Source organism: Armigeres subalbatus, chromosome 1 (assembly GCF_024139115.2).
Source record: "Armigeres subalbatus isolate Guangzhou_Male chromosome 1, GZ_Asu_2, whole genome shotgun sequence".
Taxonomy (NCBI): Eukaryota; Metazoa; Arthropoda; class Insecta; order Diptera; family Culicidae; genus Armigeres; species Armigeres subalbatus.
In genome coordinates this window covers 138,948,097-138,972,452 of record NC_085139.1, presented here as the reverse complement: position 1 = coordinate 138,972,452, position 24,356 = coordinate 138,948,097, and the positions used below count along the sequence as shown (strand labels likewise).

General features: G+C 40.0%; 1 protein-coding gene across 3 annotated transcripts in view; it reads left to right on the top strand.

Moving 5' to 3' along the window:
* LOC134205174 (cadherin-99C) overlaps positions 1–24,356 on the top strand; it is a 584,755-nt gene that overhangs the window by 212,751 nt on the left and 347,648 nt on the right. For 2 of the 3 annotated variants that reach the window (XM_062680181.1, XM_062680179.1), the window contains exon 3: positions 12,994–13,030. The gene's annotated coding sequence lies outside the window, so the exon portion shown is untranslated. Of the gene's footprint in view, positions 1–12,993; positions 13,035–24,356 lie in introns of all 3 variants that reach the window. The other variant, XM_062680180.1, reaches the window with a different exon arrangement.

The following is a 24,356-nucleotide window of genomic DNA, read 5'->3' as shown; positions in this document are numbered from 1 at the left end:
GATGCATCTGCCCTGTATAAGGTGAAATGAGTTAATAATGCCTTCTTTAATAGAACGCGTCTACCCGGTATCAGGCGAAGGGAGGGGTAACGCCTTCTTTAAATTAATGCATCTGCCCGGTATAATGCGAAAGAAGCTTCTTTGATAGAACGCGTCTGCCCGGTATAAGGCGAAGGCACAGGTAACGCCTTATTTAAACGGATGCATATGCCCGGTATAAGGTGAAATGAGTTGATAATGCCTTATTTAAATGAACGCGTCTGCCCGGTATAAGGCGAAAGGAGGGGTAACGTCTACTTTAAATGGAAGTATCTGCCCGGTACAAGGGGCAATTGAAATTTTGAAAACTACTTCTAAATATTCTGGGAGGCCTACCTTAGCCGTGCGGGAAGATGCGTGGCTGCCAAGCAAGACTATGCTGAAGGAGGCTGGGTTTAATTTCTGCCCCGGTCTAGAAAATTTATCGAAAAAATTTGTTTCGGCTTTTTAGGTATAAAAGTTTTAACGTGTATATCTCGTGTTTAACGAATGCAAAAAAAATGGTAACCTGGCTTAGAAACCTCATAAGGCTGACTCCACTAAAAGCTCAAAATAATTTTCCTAGAAACCTCGCAGGTGATAATTGTAGGAATGCTGAATGAACAAAAGCTATTATTATTAATATTCCTTGAAATGGTACATTCCGCCAAAAGTCATTCGGCGAAAAGGTACAAACCGCCAAATGTCGTACCGCGAAAAGTTACAAACCGCCAAATGGAATTCTGCGAAATGTTCAACCGCGAAAATGAATTCCGCGAAATAGTTTTCGGTGAAATGTTATCCAATCATTTTTTTCATTTTAATATTTATTTTTTATTATCCCCCCCTTGACCTTTCGGAGACTAGTAGGACAAAATGGTAATTAAATATTTGTAACGGCCTAACTGCCTTTATTACGGAGGTTGATTGTATAACATTTCACCGAAAACTATTTCGCGGAATTCATTTTCGCGGTTGAACATTTCGCGGAATAGCAATTGGCGGTTTGTAACTTTTCGCGGTGCGACATTTGGCGATTTGTACCTTTTCTCCGAATGACTTTTGGTGGAATGTACCATTTCGCGGAATGCACCGTTTCGCGGAATATTGATAATAATAGCATAGTGTTCATTCAGCATTTCCACAATTATTACCTGCTTACCTGCTAAGCCAAGTTACATGCATGAGGAAAGCCTCCAAGAATATGTAGAAGAAGTTTTCAAAATTTAAATTGCCTCTTACAAATCCTGTATTATATCTGGTAGACGGCCCAGATACAATGAAGGGATTATTTCCTCTCTTTACTTTGTTACGGATAGACGATTTTATGAATAATCATTTATTTCTTCCTTTCGCCTAATATCGAGAAATGGTAGCGTCTGTCCGCTTTTTACTGGGCAGACGCTACCATTTAAAGAAGGCATTATCAACTCCTTTCGCCTTATACTGAGCAAATGCATCTTTTTAAAGCAGGTGTTATCTCTCCCTTCGCCTTACACCGGGCAGACGCATTCTTTTGAAGAAGGCGTTACCCCTCCCTTCGCCTTATACCGGGCAGATGCATCCACTTAAAGAAAGCATTACTCCTCCTTTCGCCTGATACCGGGCAGACGCATCCATTCAAAGAAGGCATAATCAACTCTTTTCGCCTTACACTGGACAGACGCGTTCTTTTAAAGAAGGCATTAGCAACTAAAATAGATGAAAAAATCGGGTTCTGGTCGGGTACGGAAAATATCTAGCTTTAATTTTCCCGTTTCCGGGCAAAACCTTAGTGCGGGCTTAAGTAATTAAATTATGTCGGGTTCGGGTTAAGTACGGCTCTACGAATACAAAAATTTTCGGGTACGAGTCAGTTTCGGGTTTGACAAAAAAAATCCGGGTTCGGGCCGGCTCCGGGTTTGAAGGAAATTTACAAATTGGGGTCGGATTTGCAAAATGTGAAACCCGACCATCTCTAGGGCAGACGTATCCATTCAAAGTAGACATAATCTTTTATTTCTTCAACTTAAATTCAATTTATTTTTAATATTTTTATCAGCAGTGTTTCAGTTTGAGTATTTGGCCACCTGGCCCTTCTTCTTAGTTTTTTTTCTTGTTTCTTTTATATAGAGATGATTGTTTTGTGTTCCAATTTTACATTTTAACCCTGAAGAGGTATTAGTTAATGAAGTAGGCATAACCTTTCCCTTTGCTTTATACCGGGCAGATGCGTTAATTCATAGAAGGGACTACCTCCTTTCTTTTCTTTATACCATGTCCATTTCAAGAAGGCTTTGTTTGCTTTGTGTTATACCGACCGGATGCAGTCATTCAAAGAAAGAATTACTATCTTTCATTATTTAAATCACAACTCCAAAGAATTTAGCCCGGATTCCATGTAATTAAGCAGAAATCGGTATTTCAATAATAATTATTCTAGCTGAATTCCGCCAAATGGCATTCCACGAAATAACTTTCGGAAAAAAGGTGCATTCCGCGAAATGTGTTTCGGAGATTTGGTACATTCCGCAAAATGTCATACCGCGAAAAAAAATTCCGCGAAATGGTTTTCGGTGAAATAGTATACAACCACGGAGGTTGATCCACAGACCTTGACTGAACGAAGTTCGTAGACTAGCTGGAACCAATGACAACAACATGAATGTTTAGGGTCCTTTGGCCAAACGCCATTTGGCGGAATGTCGTTTGGCCGAAAGGGTCATTTGGCCGAATGCCGTTTGGCCGAATAGTTGAAATTCATTTTCTTATTACGTGTATGAAGCGACACATACAAAGAAGAAGGAAGGAGGAAAAAGAAAGAAAGAAGAATCAAGGAAGAAGAAAGAAAAAGGAAGAATCAAGGAAGAAGAAAGAAAAAGGAAGAAGGAAGAAGAAAGAAAAAGGCAGAACGAAGAACAAAGAAGTAAGAATGAAAAAGGAAGAAGGAAGAAAGAAGGAGAAAGAAGGAAAAAGGAAGAAGGAAGAAGAAAGAAGGAATAAGGAATAAGGAAGAAGGAAGAAGGAAGAAGGAAGAAGGAAGAAGGAAAAATGAAGAATGAAAAATAAAGAAGGAAGAAGGAAGAAGAAAGAAATCAGAAAGAAGGAAGAAGAAAGAAGAAAGCAGGAAACAGGAAGAAGGAAAAAATAAGAAGAAATGAGGATGAAGGAAGAAGGAAGAATAAAGAAGGAAGAATGAAGAAAGAAGAAGGAATGAGGAGGAAGAAACAAGGAAGAAAGAAGAAGGAATGAAGAGGAAGAAGAAGGAAGAAGAAAGAATAAACAAGAAGGCAGAATGAAGAAGGAAGAAAGAAGAAAGAAGAAGGAAGAAAGAAAAAAGAAGAAGGAAGAAGGACGAAGGAAGAAGGAAAAAGGAAGAAGGAAAAAGGAAGAAGGATGAAGGAAGAAGGAAGAAATAAGAAGAAATGAGGATGAAGGAAGAAGGAAGAATGAAGAAGGAAGAAAGAAGAATGAATGAAGAAGAAGGAAGAAGGAAGAAGGAAGAAGGAAGAAGGAAGAAGGAAGAAGGAAGAATGATGAAGGAAGAAGGAAGAATGATGAAGGAAAAAGAAAGAGGAAAGAAGAGGATGGAAGAAGGAAAAAGAAAGAAAGAAAGAAGAAGAAAAAAGGAAGAAGGAGAATTAATAAGGAAGAAGGATGAAGGAAGAAGGAAGAAAAAAGAAGGAAGAAGGAATAAGGAAGAAGGAAGGTGAAGAAAGAAAAAATGAAGAAGGAAGAAAAAAGAAGAATGAAGAGGGATCAAGAAAGAAGAAGGAGAAAGGAATGAGAAGGAAGGAAGAAAGAAGAAAGAAGGGAGAAGTAAGAAGTAAGAAGGAAGAAAGAAGATGCACGAAGGAAGATGATAGAAGGAAGAAGGAAGAAGGGAGAAGGAAGAAAGAAGAAGGACGAAGGAACAAGTTCTCTATTATCAGTTCTCAGTTCTCAGTTCACTTTTCTCTTTTCAGTTCTCATTTCTCACTTCTTTTTACTCACTATTCACTAATTGTAATTTGAGGTATTTTTTTAACTTTCCGGCCAAACGACCCGTTCGACGAAACGGCATTCGGCCAAACGGCATTCGGTCAAATGGCCTGACACCAACATGAATTACCGGAAACACAAGCATATGCCAAGAAGGGGTCACACAACTTGTTCATTCTTCAATAGCTGCCTCCCTTACGGAGGTTGATCCACAGACCTTGACTCTATGAAGTTCGTAGACTACCTGGAACCAATGACAACAACAAGAACTACTTGGAATGCAAACATATACCAAGAAGAGGTCACACAACTTGTTTATTTTTCAATAACTACCTCCATTACGGAGGTTGATCCACATACCTTGACCCTAGGTAGTTCGTAGACTACCTATAACCCATGACAACAGGTAATATCACTCCTGCATGTAAGCATGAGTTCTGTTCCAAGAACATCCGAGGACTTAGCTCATCTAAACACAACCTCTGAAACGGAAGAGTTTTTTGGAATTTTGAGCGTAAAAAGAGGGGCTTAAAAGGACGGGTGAGCAAAACGAACCTTGTTCCATATTGAATGTACCCGCTCACCAGTCTCATTAAGACCATAAGTAAGTAAAATGATAAAAAAAGGAAGAGACAAAACAAAGGAAAAGAAGCAGGATCTTGCATGTCTCATATCAGATCCCGACCGGTTTCTCAACACTCCATCTCCGGTTGGCATCCTGTAAACCCTTTGAGTGATGTGTAATATCTAATTTACTGTATTCAATGTAATTTTTAAAATGTAAAAATAGCTCAATGCTTTGAAGAAATCTACAATGCCTCAGAGTGCTCAACTTACATCGTTCTACCCTAGGACATTCACCCCCAAGAGGATTATTCTTGCATTATGTAACACCATGCCATAATCGTTCAGGTCATTATTCGCGTGCTCTTTACCAAACTTTCATGATAATTCCCCATTGATGTTTGTTGTCAGACCGCAACCGGCGATGCCACAGAAGATGATTTCGCAAGCTACCGGTCGGGTACACTTGTTTTCCACGCGTCCTGACTGTGAAAATGTCACTCACCCATCAAGATCATCAATAACAAATGCGCGAGATGCTTGCTCAATCCTCTCCATCGTTCCAACATCCACAAATGAGGCGAAGTCCTCCTTACTATAGCCATTCAACATTTTGAACAGATGGATGTTGTAACTGGCGTATAAAAGTGGCCAGTGGCATCTAAAAGAAAAACATTCTCACCAACGAAGTTGCTTTTGCGCGCTTTCGATTGAGGGTGCCATAAAAGATCAATCCGGCCACTCTGACGATCGTGATGCTCAATTAAAGAAATATCAAAAAGTAATACAAATTGACACTAGGTTGCTAATGGAGGTCCCGGTAACCAGTTGATTTCTCATTGCCTTGATGGTTGAGCGTTGGGAAAAAAACGTCCACACTAGACTCAAGGTTGGTGGAAAGTGAACGGGCTAGAAAACTGACGTCGGAGCGACGACCACACAAGATGAGCATCTCTTTGGTGAGAAAATTTGCATTTTACGTCCGTGGTTATCCGACACTGGCTAATCGGGTTTCTCGGCTCTCGGCTTTACAATTCTTATCGAGAACACCAAAAGCAGGTTGCCGTAGGTTGATTAACATTCTTGCGATACATCAATTGGTCAAACCATAAGGCAATTTACCTAGGTATTGCTTATTTTGAAATATCCTGCATGCTTGTCTTATTGTATATCTGGTCGTGTCTAGATAGTATATAAGCATGAGAGCTCAACGAGCAAAAAAGTAGATGGTTGTACCCGGGACATGGCTTCAAATTTGTCGTAGGATTGCGTTAAGGCTCCCCCAGACCTAAGCGATTTCATCGCCGCGATGGCGACAACTAGTCGCCGCGATTCTATTGTTGAGTCGCTACAGGCAATGTTTCATTTAGGCTTTCATACCAACAGTCGCCAAGCGATACAATTGTGTCGTGGTTGTCGCATCGCGTGTGTTGGGGGATAGAGGTGTGCGCCGGTCCGATATTCGGCGGCGGCGGCGTGGAAGCCATTTTAGCCGGCGGCGTGAATCGGCGTGCCGATATTTTTACTACGTTTCTTCAAGATTTTTTGCTGTTTTTTGGGATTTTTTCGAGGCACGGAAGAATCTTCAGAATTTCGCCTGAAAAATCTAATGAACTTCTTCAAAAGTTTTTTTTTCCGAAATATTCAGTTTGAAATTATTTCCGGATTTTCCATGGAAACTACTTTGCAGTCTTGAGAGCTTTTTTGGAATTACTAACAGAAGTTCCTTGAAAATCCTAAGGAATTTACCTAAGAAATTGTTTCAAATTTCTACAGGAAAATGTTCGGAATATCCACGGAGAATTCCATTCGTGTTGAGTTTGTGTTGAATATTTTTCGAAATTTACACAAAAAATTCTTCATAATTGTAGAAGAGTGCGGCTAGTAGAATGGGTGTTCATACTTTGGCTTGCTCAGTCTGGAATAAGCAGCTAGGCAGCTAGTTTGCCATGGCCATCGTTAAAATAGATTTATTTTTCAGAATATCCGTGAGAAACTCGGTCAGTATATACTTAAAAAGTAGAAAAGTTACGGAATTTTGTTTAATTGTCATTTCTCCAAACGAGTGGCTATTTTTGACCATATTATCCATTCAGTAATTGAAATTTGGCCGTATGCCAAATAACATTTTTGGTCAAATGGCCTTTTTTTTAGTTTGAACTTTGAGCAATGTTCTGTGGAAACTTTGAAAAATTTTCCGCGGAAATATCGGAAAATTTCTTGTGAGAGAGGGATTTTCCAAAGAATTTTCTGCTCTAACATTAACTTTGCCAAACTAGTCGTCTTAATTAATCTAGATTGAGAAAGTCAACATTAAGCATCCCTTCTTTTCTGTCACACGCTCCTTCAATTATGAAGGTTTTACTGTGTACATTTTGAAGAGTACTCAACAGAAACTCGACAGGAACTTTCCGCGGATATTCCGAATATTTTCCTGTGAAATGAGGAACAATTTCCCGTGAATATTCTGATTAGATTCTCATGTAAAATCCGTAGAATTTTTCGCTGAAATTCTGGAAATTACAAAGTAGCTCCCGTGGACAATCTGAGAATATAATCTAAATGAATAGTCTGGAAAAACTTAAAGTCCTTTCTGAGGAAGATGATCAGCTTCTTCCGGTGAAATTGAAAAGATTCTTCCATTAATGTCTTGAAAATATTCAAAATAACCAATTCAGCTGAACGACACTATCGACCGAATGTCAATTTCGATGCTTTCGGCCAAACGATCATTTCGGCCAAAGGGCATATTCTACCAACCGTTATTTTCAAGCAAATGAACTGTTTGTGAACATTTTCAGCCAAATAACTTTAGGCTACTTAGTCTTCTACCAAATGGTCTATTCGGTCAAACGATCGACGTGAAAGTTATAGATAAGCGGCGTGACAAATTTTAAACGGTGGCGTGCCGATGCAATTATGCCGGCGGTTGCGCATACCTCTATTAGGAGAACCTTTAAGTGTAAAAAATATATATTTTTTAATTTTTCATTTTGAAATTTTGAATAAATATTGATCGATTCTGATGGTTTCTCGCTGGGGGAACAACCAACGCCCCCTTTACGATTGAATTGTGTGCACTTCTAGAGTGAATCGCTGTATCGCACGCTTTATGGTGAATCAAAACGTTATGGTCCTTAAACAATTCAAGACTATTTACAAAACGTAGCCTCTAAATCCCTGAAGAAAGGTGAAATATACACCGAAACGTCGGAAAATAGACGCAATAACGTTTTAGATTCTTTATAAGACTGAAACAGCCGATAATAGTCAAACAAAATTGAGCACAACAGTCGAAAGCATCTCCTCAAATCAAGACTATTTAGATGAAAATGGAATGCATGCTCTTGTCATATGATGAGTTAGTGCTTTTCCTTCTTCTTCTTCTATACTTCTACATTCCAAATGAAGCTTGGTCTGCTTTTCAACTTCAATTCTATTAGCACAGCTACAAAGCATCAATACTCCCATTTCTCGAAATGTGTCACATCACCAACACCAACAACACGGTTAATAAGCGAGCCGACGTAGACAACCTTAGTACAACATACGCAGCAATACTACACAGTATAAAGAACATAAATGAACACCAAAAACGTAAGGAATGAACACAACGAACATTTATGACGATAGGGCACCAGGTTACCAATAGAATATTCAGGATAGGGGGGTTGAATAGAAATAGCGCCATTGCCGGCGAGTACAAACATTTTTAAGTGCAGTGGTTCTGAAGAGTAAGATTTTTGAAAACCTAATTCTTTAATGAAAAATGAGCATTATTAGAGATATACCATCCACAGAATGTACCAACAAACCAAATTTTCAACCGTGACAGTTAAAGTTAGACCAAACAATAGACAAAAAACGGCAATATTGTAAGTTCCACTTGACAAACATGTAAAACAAATAGTAATAGTAAAAAATTACAGTTCCCCCTGAGGAAGACACAATCCCCGTGTCGAAACGTTGGGTAAATAACATACTCGTTTTACTAAATTTAGACTGAGTAGCCGTTTTTTACTAAAATTCTATTAGCATTTCCTCAGTTATTAATTGAGTTGTTTGGCAAGTACAATGGATACACTTTGTTTATCTAGAATGGCTCCCTCAATTAGAAAGAATCAAAAAGAAAAAAGTAAGAAGAAAGAAGAAATAAGAAGGTAGGCAAAAACGATGAAGGAAGAAGGACGAAAGAAGACAGAAGAAGGAAGAAGGAAAAAAGAAGAAGGAAGAGAGAAAAAAGAATAAGGAAGAAGGAAAAAAGGATGAGGAAGCAGAAAAAGGAGAGAAAGAAGAAGAAAAAGAAAAAAAGGAAAAAGCAAGAGATAAGAAAGAAGGAGCAAGAAAAAAGAAGGGTAAAGGAAGAAGGATGAATGAAGAAAATTAGGGAAAAGAAAGAAGTAAGGTTGAGGGTAAAGGAAGATGGAAGAAGAAAGAAGAAGGAAGAAAGCAAAAAAAAAGAAGGGAGAAGGAAGAATAAAGAAGGAGGAAGAAAGAAGAAAGAAGAGAGAAGGAAGAAGGAAGAGTAAAGAAAGGAGAAAGAAGGAAGGAAGGAAAATGAAGAAAGAAGAAGAGGAAGAAGTAGGGAGAAAGAAGGAAGAAAGAAAAAGGAAGAAGGAAGAAAGAAAAAGGAAAAATGAAGAAGGGAGGAGAAAGAAGAAAAAGGGGATAAGGAAAACTGAAGAAGAAAGAAAGAAGAAGGAACAAGGAAGAAGGAAGTAGGACCAAAAAAGAAAGAAGGAATACAAAGGAAGAAGAGCGAAGGAAGAAGTTTTCTCTTTCCATTTTTCACTTCCTACTTCTTATTTCTCACTATTCTCTACTCGTAATATGAGGTCAAAACCATTCGGCCAAAAGGCATTCGGCCAAACGACCTGTTCGGCCATACGGCATTCGGCCAAACCGTACACAATTACACCTGCGTCATGAATCAGCCAGATTATAAGCGAAATGCATAATTTTATTATTGTTCCACCGATGACACTGAATAAATAATATGACATCAAAATTCAGTGCTGTCGGGTTTTCAACAAAATCAATTCTGTCTTTTCGCCGGTTGACAACGTTCTCGACGACAAGGCCTAAAAGGTGGTGCGTTGGTGCGGTAGAAGACGATGGAAAATCACGAGTTTTTTTTTCTTCACTAGCGTGATTGGCAGTTGTGTCCGTCTGTGCGACAGGCACAAAATGTCACAGGCGCTCACTCTACAGTGTAGTCCAACGAGACATCGAGCACCAGGTACGCAGTGGGAAAATCGACATGCAAGTGGCAATGCTACAATGTAATATTAATGTATGTTTTGCCAAAGCCCAAAAGGCTTACATATATGGAATTGCAGTGAGCTGGAATTACTTGACTAGTTGTTCTACCAAAGTGACGCAAAAGATTAGAATCTTTTGGAATGTAAGCTTCGACATAAGAAATTACTCTGTTCATTCGCTACATGACTAATGACATTAGACATGACAGCCCATCAAAATTAATTATGTTTTTGATTTTTTTTGTGGAGAATGTAGATTTTATAAATAACATAAGCATTAGGGTGGCTCAAATTAGTATGGGAAAAACTTTTTTCAATTTTTCTTATATTCGGTTCTATTTGATGCCCTGATGCTCTGGACAAAATTTCAGCCAAATCGGTCAACGTTTGGGCGGTGCTAAACTTGTTTGAAGTTTATATGCAAACATGTATGCAGAAACAGTGAATTACAGTTGAACGGCACAACTTATGATGAAGAACTTTCATACTCATTCAGATCTTGAAGAATTTAATACAGAATGTTATGCAGAAAACCGCGAGAAGATTAGAATTTGCCCGGCTAAGTTATTAGCATTTCTCTGAAGTGGGGTTTGAGCAAATTTCGTTTCTTTTACCTTTGAAAAGAAATAAATTCACCCCTACAACACTCCAGTAAAATCCTAATATCTTTGCCTAATAAACTCTAATCTTCTCGCGGTTTTCAGCATAACATTCTGTATTTAATTCTACAAAAACTGAATGAGTATCATGGTTCTTGATCGTAAATTGTGCCGACCAACTGCAAATCACTGTTTTTCGATGTTTCTGCATACATTTTTCCATATAAACTTCCAAAGAGTTTAGCACCGCCCAAATGTTTTTTGATCCACCCTAATAAGCATAATAAATATAGGTCTCTAGTTATCCTTGCGAGCAAAGGCGTAGGATTGCCAATACGGAGATAACGAGTTTGATTTTTGGTCCGGTCTAGGATGTTTTCGTATGGGAAACATTCTCGACTCCCTGCGTGTAGTGTATCCATTGTACTTGCCACACAAGATACATACTCATGCAATGGTGGAAAAAGAAAAGCTTTCAATTATTAAGTGAGGAAATGCTAATAAAATACTAAGTTGAAAATCAGGCCAAGTTCCATTTGGAATGTAGAGCCATAGAAGAGGAAGTACATGAAGCTAGTCAGACCCTATAATATTCATCTTCATGAAGCAACTTCGGTCCGAATTTTGACAAACATCGCATGAATATTCAAAACATAGAATGACATAGTCAGACGACAACTCCACGAACTCATTCATTCGACTGTCACTGAATGTGTTTACTATGTGCAGAAAAAAACATAATTATCATTGTTTATGTTGATGTTTACCGCTGAAAGTGCCTCGCGAAAGAAAATCCGATTCAGTCCTGTGTGATAAATCACTTTATTCATTTGAAACGTGTTCAGATTTCAGATAATTTATCAATTTGTAAAATTGTGCATAAATATTCAATGACTAATATTCAACTGAATATTGACTGTCTAGAGCCGACTATGAATGTGTTGGAAGTGAACTGACAAATGAAGAAAAATGGACTTCACTAAAAACTTTCGATTATTTTACACTCTGAAGCTAGTAAATATTATATCGATGTAAAGCTATGATAATCTAACGTCTTTTCTTATATTTCAACAGTTTTGAAGCCCTGTGGTAATGTATGAGGCAAATTAAATGGTGTTCTGAGAATTAGCACATGCGTAATTGTAGCGCATGACAATGTAAGTGAGAAAATTGTTGTTCTTATTTGCTTCAAGTTCAAATATTAGATCGCATGCTTCGCATACGTATCGCATTACATAAACGAAGTACATGGAACAAGCTATGGCCATTTCATTTGTTTCCTCGCTTCTGAACATACTTTTCAGTGGTGATATTGTTCCACTTTACTCGTCTATGCAGAGCATGTGTTTAACCTGACATACATTGTGTACCTACGTGATACACATTTTGATGCAATTTGTCGGTAGGTGTGTGAATAAGCTATAATTCAAATTGTTTTCATTTTATTATCAATTTGCACTGGATTTTTTCTGTGTACAGATTCCATATGACAAGACCCTAATACTTGTAGTCTATTTAGTCGAATTTGAAACTAATGAGCTTACATAAAACTCAACATTCGCAGCGCCTTATAGAAGCATGCCTACCGTAGATCTAAAGTTGGAAATGCTGTAAGCGTTCGTTCATTTTATTCTCCCAGAAACTAAAACTAGATGTATGAGCATAGGAAATACGACGAGGCTGGATATGTTGAACATCACCTCTTGTTACCAATCCGAACAGACCACATACAAGCAAAATCAATTAAAACCAGCCCAAAAGAGGAAACATGCCAGAGCAACTGCTGCGGCGGCAGCAGAGTTAGGAACGGGTGACTGACCGACCACCATGTGTGTGGTCACTACTAACGGTTATACGGTTGGCGTACGCGTCATGTTGCATCTCATTAAAATTTCATTATCTTCTCAACCGATTAGTTTGGTAAATATTGTCGGGTGAGAACTAGTGTTGACATGTGTAAGTACACGAGTTAACCGTTATCAAAAATCTTGCAGGTGATGTGTTGATTGAGGATACTTGCTGACAGTCCCGCATAATTTATACAAACGTAGACGGCATGTTAACTTTGTTGTCTTAATACCTATAACGACACATAGTAGGAGTCTTCAGTTAGGCATACGAGAGAAAGCATTTGATTTTCAATCCAAGTGGGGAGAGCTTGATTAGAAAGTTTGATCCTGTTTTAAATCAGTTCGAGAAGATTCTTAACTCATCCTCAACTATGCTTGTCACTGAAGAAATTTATTCAAATCTGTAGCACAACGACAACATAACACACAAGTTGTCTGATACCGGGCTTTTGAGATTCTTTATTCTTTGAAGGGTTTGAATGAGAATAATAATAAAAAATCAGTCAGTATCACAGTTCAAAACTCTACACCTAGTGTACTGTTTGTGAGTAAACTTGTAGAATGAAAAATGAAACTGAGAAAATATAATATGTAATAATTAAATAAATCAGCTTAATATAATTCGATGTATTTCATGCCTTGATGTAATTGTTTTCAATTGGACTGAAGAAGTTGAGAACTACTTATATAAATATCTGCGAACAAAACACTCACTGTTTTCCATTTTCTTTTATTTTTCAGGTTGCCTACGAAATACTCAAAGATAACAGGCGATGAGGTGCGTAAGTATTAAAGTTAAAATGTCGTTTCTAACAGAAACGGTAAAAAATGCTCCAGGCAATTAAATCGATTAATTTACCGTATATTGATCCTACAATATACGGTTTGGTCGGTTTGGGGAAATATAGTGCTAATGATTAATTGGGTTGGCGATAGCGGCCGATATCCACATACGCTTCCAAAGCTAAAAATTAAATATGATAGACACAATATGTTTATTCAAAAGCCTCAAGTTCAGAACCGAGAAATGTCATTTCTGTAATAACTTATTTACATTTTGGGGTTTTAGATTAACCTGATGTGCTGATGAGCTAACAGATCATTGCTTCAACTACAAAGAGTGTGAAATAAGAACGAAATTTAACAAAAACGCGAAGACAATAAAGGGAACTAGGTTTAAAATTCGCCATGGCAATTTCTGTGAAAGACTGAATTTAATTACAAAACCGATGGCAGCTGAGGTCCAAACATGTTGTCGGATCACTAAACAAAAAATTAGTGTTAAGACATCTATAAGGAAATTTTAAAAAAGATTTGTTTTCCTCATCGACGATGAGACCCGACGACGAGAAAGAAGCGTTCTAAGCACAGCTGGAGCAGACATACGATGGATGTCCACTGCGGGACGTCAAAATCGTCATCGGTGACATACGCACAGGTAGGAAGGAAGGAAATGTATAGACCGGTCATCGAACCGGATAGTCTGCACACCGTATCGAATGACAACGGCCAACGATGCATAAACTTCGCAGCCTCCCGCGGAATGGTAGTCCGAAGCACCTACTTTCCCCGCAAAAATATCCACAAGGCCACATGGAGATCATCTAACCAAGAAACGGAAAACCAAATCGACCACGTTCTAATCGACGGTAAATTCTTCTCCGACATCAAGAACGTCCGCACTTACCGCAGTGCGAATATTGAATCCGACCACTACCTCGTTGCAGTATGCCTGCGCTCAAAACTCTTGACAGTGTACAACACGCGTCGAAGTCGGACGCCGCGGCTAAACATTGGGCGGCTACAAGACGGTAGACTAGCCCAAGACGGTAGACTACGCGCAGCAGCTGGAGGTGGCACTCCCAACGGAAGAGCAGCTAAGCGCAGCGTCTCTTGAAGATGGCTGGAGAGATATTCGAACCGCCATTGGTAGCACCGCAACCGCTGCACTTGGCACGGTGCCCCCGGATCAGAGAAACGACTGGTATGACGGCGAATGTGAGCAGTTAGTAGAAGAGAAGAATGCAGCATGGGCGAGATTGCTGCAACACCGCACGAGGGCGAACGAGGCACGATATATACGGGCGCGGAACAGACAAAACTCGATTTTCCGGAGGGAAAAGCACCAGCAGGAAGATCGAGACCGTGAAGAGACGGAGCAACTGTACCGCGCTAATAACACACGAAAGTTCTATGAGAAGTTGAACTTCACGAAAGGGCCACGTGCCACAGCCTGATATGAGTAAGGACATAAACGGGAACCTTCTGATGAACGAGCGTGAGGTGATCCAAAGGTGGCGGCAGCACTACGAAGAACACCTGAATGGCGATGTGGCAGACGAAGATGGCGGTATGGTGATGGACCTGAGAGAATGCGCGCAGGACATAATTCTACCGGCTCCGGATCTCCGGATCAGTTATTTGGTTTCGCCGACGACATTGATATCATGGCACGTAACTTTGAGAGGATGGAGGAAGCCTACATCAGACTGAAAAGCGAAGCTAAACGGATTGGGCTAGTTATCAACACGTCGAAGACGAAGTACATGATAGGAAGAGGCTCAAGAGAGGTCAATGTAAGCCACCCACCACGAGTTTCTATCGGTGATTACGAAATCGAGGTGGTTGAAGAATTCGTGTACTTGGGCTCACTGGTGACCGCCGATAATGATACCAGCAGAGAAATTCGGAGGCGCATAGTGGCTGGGAATCGTACGTACTTTGGACTCCGTAAGACGCTCCGATCGAATAGAGTTCGCCGCCGTACCAAACTGACTATCTACAAAACGCTTATTAGACCGGTAGCTCTCTACGGACACGAGACCTGGACGATGCTCGTGGACGACCAACGCGCACTGGGAGTTTTTGAAAGGAAAGTGTTGCGTACCATCTATGGTGGGATGCAGATGGCGGACGGTACGTGGAGGAGGCGAATGAACCACGAGTTGCATCAGCTGTTGGGAGAACCATCCATCGTTAACACCGCGAAAATCGGAAGACTGCGGTGGGCCGGGCACGTAGCCAGAATGTCGGACAGTAATCCGGTGAAAATGGTTCTCGACAACGATCCGACGGAAACAAGAAGGCGAGGTGCACAGCGGGCAAGGTTGATCGATCAGATGGAGGACGATTTGCGGACCCTCCGCAGACTGCGTGGTTGGCGAAGTGCAGCCATGGACCGAGCTGGATGGAGAAGACTATTGTGTGCAGCACAGGCCACTCCGGCTTTAGTCTGATAATAAATAAAAACATCTATAATGAAATTTAAAAAAAGATTTGTTTTTCCATTTTGATAAAATTTAGGCTTCCGTTTCGCTAAAGTTTTTTCACAAAACATTTTCTCGGTAACTTTAATATATGTCTACGAAAAACAAATTGATAATGATTGAGCCAAGTTACTAAAAACTTAACTTTACTACATTTTTCATAGAAAAATACACATTTTAATAGAAGTTTACATGCAAGCCAAGACGCGCCTTTTAGACATGCTTGACTGTGGATGTCATAGTTGGACAAGGGCGTGTGACAAATGATTTATTTATAAATTATAATTAATTAAAAAGTATGGAATGTGTAAAATAATTGATGAGAGGCAAAAAGTGAAATGGAAATTGGAAATGAAAAGCATAAAAGTGAATGAGAGAAGTAGATAGTGTGAATACTACCTAAAATAAAGCTCTTTTAAAAATAGGTTCACGATCCTTTAGAAATCCCTGGAGTAAGACCTTGAGATCTAAACGCCTAAGCAAAGATCAATTGGACTGTATTAGATATGGCTTTGATATATAGATACAGATTTATGATAAATAGGAAAGAATTAGTTTACAGATTGGGATCCTAGTCATTCAAGAATTTCCTGACGTAAGGTCCAGGATTTGCAGAAATCGCTCTCAATAGATAACGAACAACGATAAAAGAGAGGCAAAAACCTCTTCGAATCATAACAAGCCATGAAAACAAAACTCAATCGGATTGTGTGGTGCATGTCCATTTTGATGTATAGAATAGAATGTGTCGAAGGTATATACTCTCGGTCATCCAAAAACACTTAAGCAGGGCCTAAAGATCAACATACGTAATAAAAGGCCAATCGGACTGTTGTAAATATGGTACAAGCCGTTTTCTATAGGTTCTCGGTCATCAGAAAAATCCTCACGAGTAATCAAAGATAAATCTGTCTGTTTCAACCCGAGTAGACGAAAATAGCTCAATAATATCAAATGTTGATAAGATAGCAAAATGAGATATGGACATGATTGATATAAGAGATAAAAGATCAGACGATAATATCAAAATTTTGCACTAAAATATCATTAGAAGATCAAGTTATGTTATTTGTAATAAGTGATCAATATCATGTGCCATTAGTTTGTTCTTATCCATAGCATATCTTGATATTTAAATGATATTTCGGTGCAAATTTTTGATATTGTTGCCTGTTCTTTTATCTCTTATATCAATCAAATCCATATCATGTTTTGTTATTCTGTTCATGGCTTCTGCTCGGGAAATATGGTACATGACCTACGAGAACCAAAGAACAGATTTAGTTAACAACTTAGCATCTTGGTCATCCAACAAATCCCTGAATTCAAATAGGGTGCATGCCCTTTTTAATGTATATAATAGAATGTTTATTACCAGACTAAGGCCGGAGTGGCCTGTGCAATACATAAAAGTCTTCTCCATTCAGCTCGGTCCATGACTGCACTTCGCCAGCCACGCAGTCTGCGGAGTGTCCGCAAATCGTCCTCCACCTGATCGATCCACCTTGCCCGCTGTGCACCTCGCCTTCTTGTTCCCGTCGGATCGTTGTCGAGAACCATTTTCACCGGATTACTGCCCGACATTCTGGCTACGTGCCCGGCCCACCGCAGTCTTCCGATTTTCGCGGTGTGAACGATGGATAGTTCTCCTAACAGCTGATGCAACCCGTGGTTCATTAGCCTTCTTCACGTACCGTCCGCCATCTGCACCAAACCATAGATGGTACGCAGCACTTTCCTTTCGAAAACTCCCAGTGCGTGTTGGTCCTCTACGAGCATCGTCCAGGTATCGTATTACTCCCTCCAAAGCGATGTTGAATAACAGACACGAAAGACCATCACCTTGCCGTAACCCTCTACGCATTTCGAAGGGAGTCGATAATGCCCCTGAAACTCGAAGTACGCACATCACCCGATCCATCGTCGCCTTGATACCGCCACCGTTGTCTGCCATAGCGCCATTCAGGTGCTCTTCGTAGTGCTGCCGCCACCTTTGGATCACCTCACGCTCGTTTGTAAGAAGGTTCCCGGAAGATGGCAGCAGGGACTATGCCCAAGAGCTTGAAGATCCATCACAGGCCATCTGAGAGTTGTGGCGCCTGCCTAGGATGTGGTGGGGTTTGACAGCGGGCCCTGTTAAACCTCTATAAAAAGCTGCATGTATCCGCAAGTAGGCTCCGCCAAAACGACCGTGTGCCGTTCAAAGCGCACAAGCCCAAGTCCTGGTGTTAGGTGGGACGCTAAACAGCCCTGACAGGACGGCCCTCCGACGAGACAGGAGGTTTGCGCAGGCCCAACAAGCCGCCTTTCAAAACAACCATTACGAACGACATAGAAGATAACGCAACTCGATACAATCGGCAATGACCTAGGCGACGAATAATAGAATGTGTCAAAGGTATAGGCTCTCGGTCATCCAAGAAACACTTGGAGTAAGGCCTTAGGATCAACAGACGTAACCAAAGACCAATCGGACTGTTTTAAATATGATACTATCCCTTTCGTATGTATAGAATAGAATGTGTCAAAGGCAAAGGTACTCGGCCATTCAAAAAATACTGGAATAAAACTTCAATAGCAACACGAGTGATCAAAGATCAATCGGATTGTTTTTATTAAAGTGCATGTTCTTCGCAGGTTTGACAAAGCTCCTTAAACTTAAAGAGTTAAAAAAATTAACATCAGCAAAATGCTGCGTTTGCATCCTCACGAATGAGGGGAAGTGGACATGAAATAGAGGCCCAAATAAACAGAGTGAAGCAGAGTGAAGCAAAAACACATGCGAGTGTGGCGTCGGGTGGAAGAGCTTTGTATGTGACAAATACGTTGAGGTTGTTTTGAGTGTGAGTAAGAGTGAATGAGGCACCATAAGAGAAAGATGAACGTCAAACTCGCTCTTATTTTGCGACGCACAAGCTCGGGTTTGATAATGCTCATTGTTGTGAGCTTTGAAGCTACCATCTGCTCCTCCAAAAAACTTTGACTCTTGCTCATTTTCCACTCGGCGAGGAGTTCATGGCAAGCCTGGTCCTTTGTGATACATAGATTAGGAATAGATTATAGCTTAGGATCTTGGCCATCCAAGTAATCACTGAAGTAAGGCCACAAGATCTACATTCGTAAAAAAAGATCAATCGGACTGTTTTTTCTCAGCTTCAAATCTCCAGAAATACAGAATAATACTGGCCGGGTGAGAAGCAACTAAACCCCTGGCGTTAGATTTCGATGACCAAGAACCTATGCTGTGCACTCATTCTATGTATCGCAAGGGGCTTGTACCTCATTCGAAACAGTCCGATTGAGCTTCTTCTCTGAGCGCTTCTTGGCTGACCAAAAACCTATGCAAAAACATTCTATTATATGTATTACAGAAAGCATGTATCATTTTCGAAACAGTTCGAGTAATCTTTGGTTACTCATGTAGACCTCAAGGCCTTGCTCCTTTTCTTTCCTTTCCTTGCATAACTAAAAACCTATGCACACACATTCTATTCAATGTATCTTAAAGGTCATGTACCATATATGAAAAAGTCTGATTTGCGTCGCTCGTGTAGACCTTGCGGCCATACTTCAAGGATTTCATGGTTGACCTAGAAGCTTTTCTTTCAAGACGAGCTATCCACGGGCTGAAAGTTTCGTAAATAAAAAATAGAAAAAGAACTTATACTGTGAACACATTGCTTTCTATGTATCATAAATGCTATGCATATGCAATATTTGGAAATGTCCTATTGATAATTGGTTACGTGTGTTGACTTAAAGGACTTATTCCTGGGATTTCTTGAATGACCAAGAACCTATGATGTGGACACATTATATTCTATGCATCATAAAGAGCATGTACCATATTTGAAACAGTCCGTTTGAGCTTTGGTTCCTCGTATAGGCCTTAAGGTCTCATTCTAGGGATTTCTTGAATTACCAAGAATCTATGCTATTGACAAATTTTATTCTATGCATCATAAAGGGCATGTACCACAATTGAAAAAGACCTATTGATCTCTTGTTACTCGTATAGACCTTAAGCCCTTGCTCCAGGTATTTCTTGGAATACCAAGAGCCTATGATGTTGACACATTATATTTTATGCTCATAAAGGGCATGTACCATATATGAAATTAGTTATATTGAGGTTTGGTTCCTCGTATAGACCTCAAGCCCTTACTCCATGATTTTTTTGGATGGTCAATAGCCTATGCTGTGGACACATTCTATTCTATGCATCTTAAATGGCATATATCATATTTGAAACAGTCCGATTGAGTTTTGTTTTCTTGTATAGACCATTACACATTACTCCTGGGATTTATTGACTGACCAAAAACCTATGCTGTGGGCACATTCTATTCTATGCATCGTAAAGAGCATGTTCCATATTTGAAACAATCCGATTCAGCTTTGTTTCCTCGTAAGGCCTTACTCCAGGGATTTCTTGAATGACCAAGAACCTATGCTGTGGACACATTCTATTCTATGCATCATAAAGGGCATGTATCATATTTGAAGCAGTCCTATTGAGCCTTAGTTTCTAGTGTAGACCTGAAGGCTTAATTCCCGGAACTTCTTGGACGACCAAGAACGTATGATTTGAACACATTCCATTCTACTTATCATATAGGGCATTGTGTTCTATAGATCTACGTGTAGGCCTTACTCCAGGAGTTTATAGAATGCGTATTACATATACCGACGTGAAAATAAACTCAGTGGATTTCAATTTTATATTTGCTGAAGAAAATAGTGATTTGGCTCTGTAATGCACATTGTCACTTGTGCTCACCAAATAAATTATAGAATCAACATATCTTGTATGAACAATATAGCTTGTTACACGACAACTTTGCAAATAATTTTATTAAAATTCCATCAGCTTTCATTTAAGTGGAATCGAGAATAGGACTGAGCTCGGTACAAAGCCAATAGTAACCCATGGGGTTCATACATGCCCTTAGAGACCTTTTGCATATTTCAGGATCTAGATATGTCGAAACCGGATGTTCTAAGTTCTCCAAATCATTCTGAAGTTCAGAGAAATTGATCTACCAAGACAACTAGATCAGATGGTCTGAGCTACAGGATGATTTGGATAAGTTAGCACATTCGATTTAGACAGATATAAATCGTAAACCATGTACTTTGTCTCTGAGGGCCAAATACTATACACAATGGATTGGTACAAGCTTTGTACTAACCACAGTTGACTTGAACATATCATGGACCATGGATATTTCTAGATCGGAAATCATGCACATCTCATCAAAAAATCATCAATATCTCTGAATTTATGAATGATTTGAAGAACTTAGAACATCTGGTTTAGACATATATAGATCCTAAATCATGCACATGGCCTCTGAAAGACTGTATGGAGAAAATAAATCATACGCATGGGCTCTTATAGATTGTATTAACCCCATGGATTGCTATTGGCCTCAGAATTGAGCCCAGTTGACATGGTAGATCAATACCCCAGAATGATTTGGAGAACTTAGAACATCCGGTTTGGACATATCTAGATCGTTAATCATGCGCATGATCTCTAAGGACCTGTATAAACAACATGGGTTACTATTGGCTTTATACTGAGCCCAGTTGACTTGGTAAATCAATTACTCTGAGCTTCAAAATGATTTGGAGAACTTAGAACATCCGGGTTAGGAATATCAAGATCGTAAATTATACTCATGATCTGTTAGGGCCTGTTTGTACACCATGAGTTGCTATTGGCTTTGTATCGAGCCCTGTTGTCTTGGTGGACCAATGTGCCTGAACTCCAGAATGATTTGGAGCGCTTAGAACATCCGGTTTGGACATATCTAGATTGTAAATCATGCGCATGACCTCTAAGGGCCTGTATGGACACTATCGGTGGCTATTGGCTTTGTATTGAGCTCAGTTGACCTGGTAGCCCAATTAGTCTGCGCTCCATAATTATTTGGAGAACCTAGGACATACAGCTTGGACATATCTAGATCGTGAATCATGCGCATGACCTTTAAGGGCTTGTATGGGTTGTTATTGGCTTAATATCGAGCCCAGTAATCTTGGTAGATCAATTCGTCTGGACATTATGGGTGCTATTTACTTTATATCGAGTAATGTTGTTTTGGTAGACCAATTCGTCTGGACTCCATAATGATTTGGAGAACTTAGAACATACAGTTTGGACATATCTAAATCGTAAATCGTACAATTTTCAATAAGTCCGTCCAGCTATTTGGTTTCGCCGACGACATAGATATTATGGCACGTAACTTTGAGAAGATGGAGGAAGCCTACATCAGACTGAAGAGGGAAGCTAAGCGGATCGGACTAGTCATCAACACGTCGAAGACGAAGTACATGATAGGAAGAGGTTCAAGAGAAGGCAATGTGAGCCACCCACCGCGAGTTTGCATCAGTGGTGACGAAATAGAGGTGGTGGAAGAATTTGTGTACTTGGGCCCACTGGTGACTGTCGAAAATGATACCAGCAGAGAAATTCGGAGACGCGTCGTGGCTGGAAATCGTACGTACTTTGGACTCCGCAAGACGCTCCGATTGAATAGAGTTCGCCGCCATACCAAACTGACAATCTACAAAACGCTAATTAGACCGGTAGTCCTCTACGGACACGAGACCTGGACGATGCTCGTGGAGGACCAACGCGCACTTGGAGTTTTCGAAAGGAAAGTGCTGCGTACCATCTATGGTGCGGTGCAGATGGCGGACGGTACGTGGAGGAGGCGAATGAACCACGAATTGCATCAGCTGTTGGGAGAACCATCCATCGTTCACACCGCGAAAATCGGACGACTGCGATGGGCCGGGCACGTAGCCAGAATGTCGGACCCGGTGAAAATGGTTCTCGACAACGATCCGACGGGCACAAGAAGGCGAGGTGCGCAGGCAAGGTGGATCGATTAGGTGGAAGATGACTTGCGGACCCTCCGTAGACTGCGTGGTTGGCGACGTGTAGCCATGGACCGAGCCGAATGGAGAAGACTCTTATATACCGCACAGGCCACTTCGGCCTTAGTCTGATTAAATAAAATAATAAATCGTAAATCATGCGCATGGCCGCTAAGAGCTTGTATGGGTTGTTATTGGCTTGATATCGACCCCAGTAAAGTTTGTAGATCAATTGGTCTGAGCTCCAGAATGATTTGGAGAACTTAGAACATACCGTTTGAATATATATAAATGGCAAATCATGCGTATGACCTCTAAGGGCCTGTAAGGACACTATTGGTTGCTATTGGCTTTGTATTGAGCTCAGTTGACATGGTAGACCAATTAGTATGAACTCCAGGATGATTTGGATAACTTGGAACATCCGGTTTGGGCATATCTAGACCCGCAAATGATACGCATGGCCTCTAAGGGCCTGTATGCGCTGTTATTGGCTTGATATCGAGCCCACTTACCTCAGTGGACCAATTCGTCTGAACTCCCGAATGTTTTGGAGAACTTTGTACATCCGGTTTGGACATTTATAGATCGTGGATCATGCATGACAACATAGATTGCTGTTGGCTTCATACCAAGCGTAATTGACCTGGTAGACCAAGGCTCTAAAATCCAGAATGGTTTGAAGAACCTAGAACATCTGTAGAAATATTGTCTGCATTCATGATTCGTCATCCCCGAAATAGTATTGGGTACATTCTGAGAAAAAACTGACGATCCTTCCTCCGATAATTACAGGATGTAGGTGTGCCGATCAACAATCTAAGGTCAGTTTCGGAAAATTTATGAGCTGACGATTATTTTGGTATAGGGGAACTGTACCGGTTTTGGCCAGATTCCTTATTTGGCCAATTTCGCGATTAACTCCAAAAATAAAGCAATTCGCGAGGGTTTTATTAGTTCCAACAAGAGGTATATCCCTCACGATTTAACGCTGCTTTCAACTGATCGATTATTTTGGAAAAATATGTATTTTTCAGGGTTGACCAAATTAGGCTCTAAGTCGTCCTGAAAGCGTCGTCTAACAAAGTCGTCCTGAAAGCGTTAGTACATCTCAAACACGAGGCACTTCATTGTTACGGCACCAGCATATAAAGTGCTCCACATTATTGTTCATCACATAATTTTCAAATAGAATAAATCGATAAAGATGTGTCGTAGACGGTATTTTTCTTGAATTAATAAAAGGCATTTGATACCCTCAATCTGGGCGGCAAGTTAGCTTTGCGAGCAATGTCGTAAAGTTGCCAATCTGGAGATGGCGAGTTCGATTCTCGGTCCGGATGTTTTCGGGTGGGAAGCATTTCTCGACTTCATGGACGTAGTGTAACTATTGTACTTGCAACACAAGATAAATACCGTAATCTGGGGGGAGCTTGGATCGCCAGGGTAAGATCAATTTAACCATTTTCAAGAAATAAATAAATTATTATTTTCTTTTAATACAAATACTTATTGTGAGTTAGGTATCTTAATCTTGATTAAATTTGCTGCTGAATGATATAACTTTCGGATAAATTTGCATTTATTTTTCGCCAAATTTGAAAAATAAAATCATCAATATTTTTTAACTCACAGCAATCCACCAAAAAAACACTCAGAACAAGTATAATAACAAAAGAATTAATCTCGTACCTATAGTTATGTCAAATATACTATATTAACAATATAGTTCACTCTGGCTGATTCCAACGGACAACACAGTAGCGACGCGGTGTCACAAAGGGCAAGCAATGTAATAAAGAGACCTTCCGAGGGGTGTTTAAAAGTAGAATGTAATATGCAGTATAACATGTCGAAATAATATGCTAGAAATTATCCTTTGATCCCATTTTAATACCTTAGTTTGAAAAAAAAAATTAAAAAAAATATTCAAATAGTTGAACATTG